Genomic DNA, 7,863 nt, shown 5'->3' with positions numbered 1-7,863 from the left:
TTCTGATGGTATTAAAGACCTTAATAGGGATCCCTGGGTGGCGCAGTGGTTTAGCGCCTGCCTTTGGCCCAGGGCGCGATCCTGGAGACCCGGGATCGAATCCCACGTCGGGCTCCCAGTGCTTGGAGCCTGCTTCTCTCTCTGCCTCTCTCTCTCACTGTGTGCCTATCATAAATAAATAAAAATAAAAAAAATAAAAAGTTGTTTAAAAAAAAAAAGACCTTAATAATACTCACGGGCCTGCATGCACACACACACACAGACACACAACCCATAAAAATCAAGGCAGACTCCTCTCCATGAACCCTCATGTCTGGAGGATGGACTTTGAGCAGTCATGGGTCTGACCACACCATGAAGACCAACCACCCTATTTCACGTGGAACATAAGACCCTTTGGGATCTGACCCCTCCTCACTTCTTCTCCCTCATCTATGGCCAACACCACTACCACCCCCATCCCAGATCCAGCCCTGGCCTCACTAAGTCTGAGTGCCCTCCAATCCCAACTGCTTGCCCATCTACCCACACCTGTCATAGTCCTCATGCCTATCCCCACTTGTTCGGGTCCATCCAACAGATTCTCTTTAAAGGCTTTAAGGCCCTTCCCAGAGGAAGCCTTCCTCCTCTGTTCTCCTATACCCACTTCCCCGACACACTGCCTCCTGACACACACCCCCTTACTGTGTCCTATTTCAGTGACTGCTTATGTTTTGATTTCTAAACTCCATAATAGCAGTTACACTGCAGTCTCTCCAGACTGAGTCTGAATATTGAGCATCCAGCAAATGTCTGTTTTGGAAGGAAGGAGGGAGGGAGTGACGGAAGGGAAGAAGGAAAGAAGGAAGGAAGGAAGCAGGAAGGGAGGGAGGAACATGTGAGAGAATCCACTCTTATTCTCCGTTCCTGAGGCTGACAAAAATGTGCTTGCTAGGGAAGGACAGGAGTGAGAGGCCCGGCTGTGAGTCTGAACTCTACAAGTGACCAACTGCAGATCAGGGACAAAATCGGTTAACTTCTGTGAGCCTCGGATTCCTTCCATTTTTCAAATGTCCATGATCCTCAAGCCAAGAATTTAGAATCATAACAAATAGTATGTTAGCGATCTTATTCTTCTATTTCCACCGTCTCTCATTTGGTCTCCACTCAAGTGAATAGAGACTGATGCAAACCATATTTCTTTTCTTTTCATTTTCTATGCCCCAAAACGTACAACCGAGGCCAGTGAGGGAGAGGAACAAGAGATGCTGAATTCTTTCTACACATGATACAATCGAGTTAAATAGTATGGGGTTTTAATTGTTCTATGTAGGAGCTGCATCAATAGCTCGGCCAGCATGGGTCTGTTGGCCCCCTGTCTTCCTCTACAAGGGCATGAGCCCTAGACACCCTGGAGGGTAAACCAGCTAACCGCCCTGCCTCACTCCCTCTCTTTTACGAGCCTCCTCCATTCAGACCCCATTTTCTGGTACACAATTCATTTTATTAAGCGGCTGCAGCTGCAATTAGGAGTGGGAGAATCGAGGCATGTGTTTGGGTTCGAGATGTGTCTTGTGTGATTTTTCAAATACTTTGGGTTTGGCAAAGGCCAAGACACATTTTGTCAAGTTCTTTTTCCCCTTCGTTTTTAAACCCGTGTGCATTCAAGAGAAATGTGGTCCATCTGATTCTTATTCGTTTTCGCTTAACTCAACAAAAAGTTGTCTCAGAAGAGCTAGAGAATGTCCAAGCAGCAAATCCAGCCTCTTTCATGGAAGTCTCATTAGAATCTCTTTCTCTCAACCCCACAACAGTTTGATATTCTCCAAACAGGCCAAGAGTTTTCATTTCTTTGTGTCTCTGCGCCTGCTCCCTAAACTGGAATGCCCTTCTTTTTCACCTCCTTCCCTGCCTTCTGATGCCTCTGAAGACTCTCTCCCTTGCCTAACTTGCAAAATAATCCGCAAGGTCCTCTGAGCTCCTGCTGTACTTGTAGCCCTAACCAAGCCCTTTGTTCATCCTGCTTTGCGTAAGTCTATTGTTAAACCAGGTCAGACAAAGCCCTCCCCAAAGCCCTCCCCGATGTCTGCTTCCGTGTGAAGCCCTTGACCTTAATTAAAAGGCTTCGCAAGAAATGGAAGGCAAAAATTGGCATTTGTGATTAAAGCAGTTGCCAAAAGTTTTGTGGTCTAACATCGTCCCTATGTGGGCTCCAGGTGAGAAGTGAACTTGGGACTTGTAGACCTGAAATAACAACAGGTTTCTTCCTCTGTGATAAGAAAGGCTATGGAACTCAGCTTGTTCCCTTTTTGCCTTGGCTACCAGGAAGCTTAGAAGCAGATCTGATGTTCAGTCATAGCAACTGCACTGCGTGCTAGCTTCCTTCTTCTTTTTTCATGGACTTGGTTTTCTATTTCTATATAAAGGAAAAGAAAGCATATCAATCACTGTGAGTTACTTCAAAGTTTTGCACAGTGCCGGGGAAAAGGAAAAAGTAAACACAATAAGAAGCTATCCGAGGGACACATGGGTGCTCAGTGGTTTGGCACCTGCCTTTGGCCCAGATCCTGGAGACCCAGGATCAAGTCCTGCGTCGGGCTCCCTGCATGGAGCCTGCTTCTCTCTCTCTCTGCTTTTCTCTCTGCCTGTGTCTCTGCCTCTCTCTCTGTATCTCTCATGAATAAATAAATAAAATCTTTAAAACAAAACCAAACAAACAAAAAAAGAAGCTATTCGAGATGGTTTCCAGTGCGGGGGGAAAAGTAAAAAGTAAACACTCTAGAAGCTATCAAGATGGTTTCATCTATGGAACAGATCTGCTATTTAGGAGCAATGGGGAAAGTTTTTGCTTTCAGTCTTAGATTTTTTTCATCGACAATTTGAATCTTTTACCATGTGCATGTTTTAGTTGATACAAACTTAATTTTCCTTAAGATTTTATTTATTTATTTGAGAGAGAGAGAGAAAGAGCACGCGAGCATGAGTAGGGGGCAGAAGTAGAGGGAGAGGGAGAAGCAGATTCTCCACTGAGCCAACATAGGATCCCCAACATAGGGCTTGATCCCAGGACCCTGAGATCATGACCTAAGCCCAAGACAGACACTTAACTGACTTGAGCTGCCCGGGTGCTGCCAAACTTCATTTTTTAAACTTAAAAACTAATTAAACTTGATCATTAAAATCATAATGGTCTCAATTCTGACACCCATCCCCCCCACACACACACACCAGGAACACAGCCTACGTCACTCATATTCTCTGAATCTGCCTTCATAGTGCAGGGCATTCTGTACAGAACCGACTTTACCAAATGTCTGTTAAGTGGATGAGGGACAAAGTTCATCCAAGTGAATTTAGAAGCCAAAGAGAGAGCCCCCAGGCTCTGGATCTCTAGACAGTCCTGAATACAAAGCCTGGCTCCAGCTGGCCGCATAGCCCTGAGGCCAGCTGTTACTCAGATCCATCTCAACCCCAGCTTCCCCATCTGTAAAATGAAGCTTTAACTACTACTGACTATTACTGTTTCAGGATTGTCCGGAGGATTGATTCAAAGAGTAGATGCTTGATTAGGGCTAATTCCCTACTTAAGAGTATTTTACTTTTTCCTTCCTTCCTTCCTTCTTCTTTTTTTTTTTTTCACTTATGAGTTTTCAAAAAATACATTCTATATTTCAAACAGGCAACAACTGACCACCAAAAGCTTCATCTCAGGGGAGCGCAAGCGGAGGTATGTGGGTAGACTGTCATTGGATGGACAGAGCGTGCTCTTCAGAACCAGATAAATGGGAGAAAATGAAATTTTAAAAGAGAGAGAATCCAAGCCCAAAAGCAGACGAACGAAATGGCCTTGAACTGCTAGTCACAGAAACCAGTTTAGATAGACAGAAAAGATTCTGCTCTGTTGCTGAATGTAACACAAGTGATGGAAGAAACAGGTCAGCTTCAGTTTTTAACATTCTAAATTGCCCTAGAGTTATAGCAGAATGGCTTTTATAAAAATAGAGTATAAGTACCACTCACAGGACTCAAGAAGACTTTAAATGGCACCCAGAGAAACACTGATTATTTTCACTGTTGTGCATTTATTGTATTATATGGTATAAAACACTGAGCTAGTACATCCAAATTGTGATATTACACGTATCATGAAATATATTTGAAAGTTTTAAAAATGAGTGGGTTTAAAGAAAATATTAATCATATCATGACTGGTAAGATAAATCTATGACAAAACATTTAACACTGTTCTAGGATCACTGAAAGCATGTAAAGGACAACATTAACATGTGCATTTTGAATAACCATTTGATTTAAGGGAAATCACGACACTGGGCCCCTCAATTTTCTCCCCCAAAAGACTTTTCCAGAGATCACCAATCCCACCTATACACTCTACTTTGGTGCCCCTGGATCTCACACATTCCACCTACACTCTGAACTGTCCTACCACCATGTTTTGTTTTGCCTGAACCCCACTCTGAGGAGTTGGGCATCCTCCCTGCCAGGTACATCTCAAACAGAATCAATCCCTCTCTCTTCTGGGCTCCCAGGCAACCTTTTGCATCCCACTTGCTATTATGACACTTCCCACCTTGCACTACAATTTCTTTCAGGGGTGTGTCTCTTGGGTGATGTCCTGTTCATCTCTGGGCCTTAAGTCCCTAGCCTGAGGCATTAAATAACTTAAAAAATGAAATACTCTTAAGAATACCATTGAGGCCATGCTAGTTACAGAAATGTAAGGCACAAATACTGGGTCTTAATCATTCATCAGGGATCAGAGTTCACAAAGAGAATATGACTTTCATCTACCCTCCTTAGTCACCCCAACCAGACCAGCTGCCCCTCTTATAAGCTTTGCTACACTGTGCATCCTCCGTCCCAGCAGTTTCTACAATTTGCTATTACCTTTGTGATCATTTAATTAATGTATTTCTCCTGACAATACTGTAAGCTCGCTCTGAGTAGGGCCACGTCTATCTTGTTCACCATGAAAGTTCCCAGTGGCCAGCACTGAGCCAGACACATAGCTGGCAGTCCCTAAATATCAGCTGTATGAAGGAGTGAATGAATTTTTCTCCCTGCACACACACACACACACACACACACACACACACACAAACACACACACTCACAATTGGACTTCTAGCACTTACATTGTTGTAGAGATCATTGAGTAGACAGATGGTTGACACAGAGACCAGTGTAAACTCTCCTGTTTGTTTTTCAGGCAGATTACAGCGGAAACATGATGCTTGCCAGCTAGAAGGGGAGAAATTCAAAATGGTAAACGGAGTAGTCTCCTCACAGGGCTCTATGAGGGCTTGACAAACAACACGGAGCCAAAATAAAGTTTTTAAAAGTATATTCCAGCAAAAGAGTATTGACCGTGTGCTTTCAAGAATTTTCCCAGCCATCAGGAAGAAAAACGTTAAGGGCTGGAACTTTAGGAGGACGAAGGCAACCAGGGAATCCATTCTACACACTGAAAACTGCGCTTAGCTGGGCGAACACTGGGCCCCCCAGAAAGAAAAGAGAAGAAAAAAAACAATCGGTGTTATGTGAAAATGAAGGCAAAGCCGCTCTAAGAACTGCTTTGGTCTGGCCAGACAACAGATGTTTTAAAGGATCAAAGTTACTTTGCAGCAGAGCTGCCGGGAGAGTGAAGATGAAATGTTTCAGTCTTGAGAACTAGCAGGTTCCTTGCTTTTTTCATTTCTCAGCACTGCAAATATGTAAGGCCGAGGCCATCCAAAGTCAAGAGCAGATCCAACCATGCAGGTTAATCTCGATGCTTCTGGGCTACGGGGGACTTGCTCCTTCTGGCCTTCGGGTTATGGTGGAAGAGGCCAAGGTGCAGACTGAGTGAACGGCTGCCCCAGGCTCACATGTGTGGCAGCCGAACCCAGGCCAGAGGTCAAGCCTTCCGGCTGCGTGGCCTGGGCTCCCATCCCTACGTACCCTGCTCCGTGGCTACACAAGACGGAACACCAGGCCTCTGGCCCGCCTCAGCCGGTAGGCCAAACAGCAGAGCTGACTGGCTGCGGCCTTGCTTTCGGGTCAGCTGTTATAAGCGCACTGGGTTAGCTCACCTATGGTCTATTATCTCTCCATGGTTTTCCTATCCCGCAGGCATTCTAGAGGCATCTGCAAATGGTGCCAACTTGGAATACGAGCCGTGAGTACTACCTTTCCCTAAATATCTACTGGTTTCAGGCAACCTGAACTGATCATGTCCCAGCGATCTTGAATACCAGAAAGAGTATTTTGGCTGGTCCCCTGAGTTCTTTGAGGGCAGGAACCACTTTTTATTTATCTGTGGCGCCCCAGTGCCAAGGCTACTGTCTAGCTTACGGTAAAACAGCAAAATGGGAGGTTGTCTTAAAAAAAAAAAAAAAGTGCGCAGGACCTGAAATCCAAGCCAGAAAAGAGCTGTAGTTGAACCCATGGCCAGGAGCTTGCAAAGGTGCCCAACCCTACTGGCCTCAGTACCCACACCCATAAAATCACACAAATGCCAACTCCTCTACAGAATTGCTACGCGGGCAGAGGGGCTAGCACTGTGTGCAGAACACCAAGTGCAGGAAAGGCTCTGTCAACCGTAGCCCTCCGTCCCTGTGGAGGCAAGGAAGGGAGGGATGAAGTCAGTAAAATTTTGAATTGGTTCTTTTCTAGGAGACAAGGGAGAAATAAAGAAAAGGGAACAACAAATGCAATTGCCCAGCCCCTGAGTGGTCAGACTTTCCTTTGCTATTTATTGTCAGAGCTTCGAGCCCTGCTTGAAAGCCGGCCCTGCCTCATCCCGACTTCTGCTTCATCTCCCAGTGAAGTCATAAAGATGGGCTTACGCTCTGTCTATTGACACAGAGAGCCTGTGAGTCACAAATTCAACAGGATGACTTTGCTGCAGTGTGATTGACTGGAAAATGTGCCCTCATCTGAACGTTTTTTTTTTTTTTTCAAGCAAATGGACATGCTTATTTTTGCAACATGGAGTGCAGGCTCTTTATTTATTTGACGTTGGTCTCGGTGACATTCCAGCCGGCCCAGGGAGGGCTCCCACGTTCATGATTTGCCTTATGAAATGACATATATTTTCCTCCCTCTCTCCCCTTCTCCCTTCCTGCTGACTATTATATCTAAAGCAAACAGTCCCAGCACAATAGTTAGATTGCACTTGAATTTGGTGTTTACTTGACATTTACACACTGGCCATGCTGGACTGTTCACTCCTTCCAGAACAGGGGCTAAGCCAGCAAGCATTGTGCTGGACTTGTGCTCAGGCCTGAGCAACACAAGATCCCAAAACAGTGAGATGCCGCCTTGAGAGTCGCAGCTGAAGCTGCCAGTTTTCACTCTTAGCCTGAATTCAGCGTTTGCTGCGGGGAGGAGGTATCAGAGGGTCCTCAGGCTTCCCAGGAGGCACCCCCCTTCCCCACACAGGGCCGCCTGGGCCTGCTGATACCATTCTTCCTCCCTTTAAATCCAACTCCCATGCTGCCACAGTGTTCACTGTTAACAAATCTCATCTGGTCCCCAGAGTCAAATCCCCTGGGACTGGGTGCAGATTACTAATTTGATTAGCTGAATCTCCAGCTCTTCCCAATTCCTCCTTGTAACGGAGTTAATAATTCCTATCTCGGATTATTGCCGGCATAACACACGCAAAGTACCTGGGGCAGGTTGAAGCCCTTAGAAGGTGCCCTGAGACACTTGATGGGATGAGCACTGGGTGTTATACTATATGTTAGCAAGTTGAATTTAAATAAAATTTTTTAAAAAGGTGCCCTGAAAATGCTATTTCTCATCCTTCTTCCTGAGGTGCATGCTCCCAGCTTCAGAAGGGAAGGGGCTCCAGGAAGGGCAGCTCGTGGGGTTCCCGTG

The 7,863-nt window shown here is 45.5% G+C and overlaps 1 long non-coding RNA gene across 1 annotated transcript; it reads left to right on the top strand.

The window, feature by feature from the left end:
• Positions 1–4,596: 4,596 nt before the first annotated feature.
• LOC112650479 (uncharacterized) lies at positions 4,597–6,934 on the top strand. Its single transcript, XR_003130217.3, has 3 exons — positions 4,597–4,717; positions 5,210–5,994; positions 6,655–6,934. It is a non-coding gene; the product is annotated as an uncharacterized LOC112650479 (long non-coding RNA).
• The last annotated feature ends 929 nt before the right edge of the window (positions 6,935–7,863 follow it).

Source organism: Canis lupus, chromosome 11 (genome assembly GCF_003254725.2).
Source record: "Canis lupus dingo isolate Sandy chromosome 11, ASM325472v2, whole genome shotgun sequence".
NCBI classification, from domain to species: domain Eukaryota; kingdom Metazoa; phylum Chordata; class Mammalia; order Carnivora; family Canidae; genus Canis; species Canis lupus.
The sequence above is the reverse complement of the archived record's forward strand: the minus strand, read 5'-3'. Positions and strand labels throughout refer to the sequence as shown.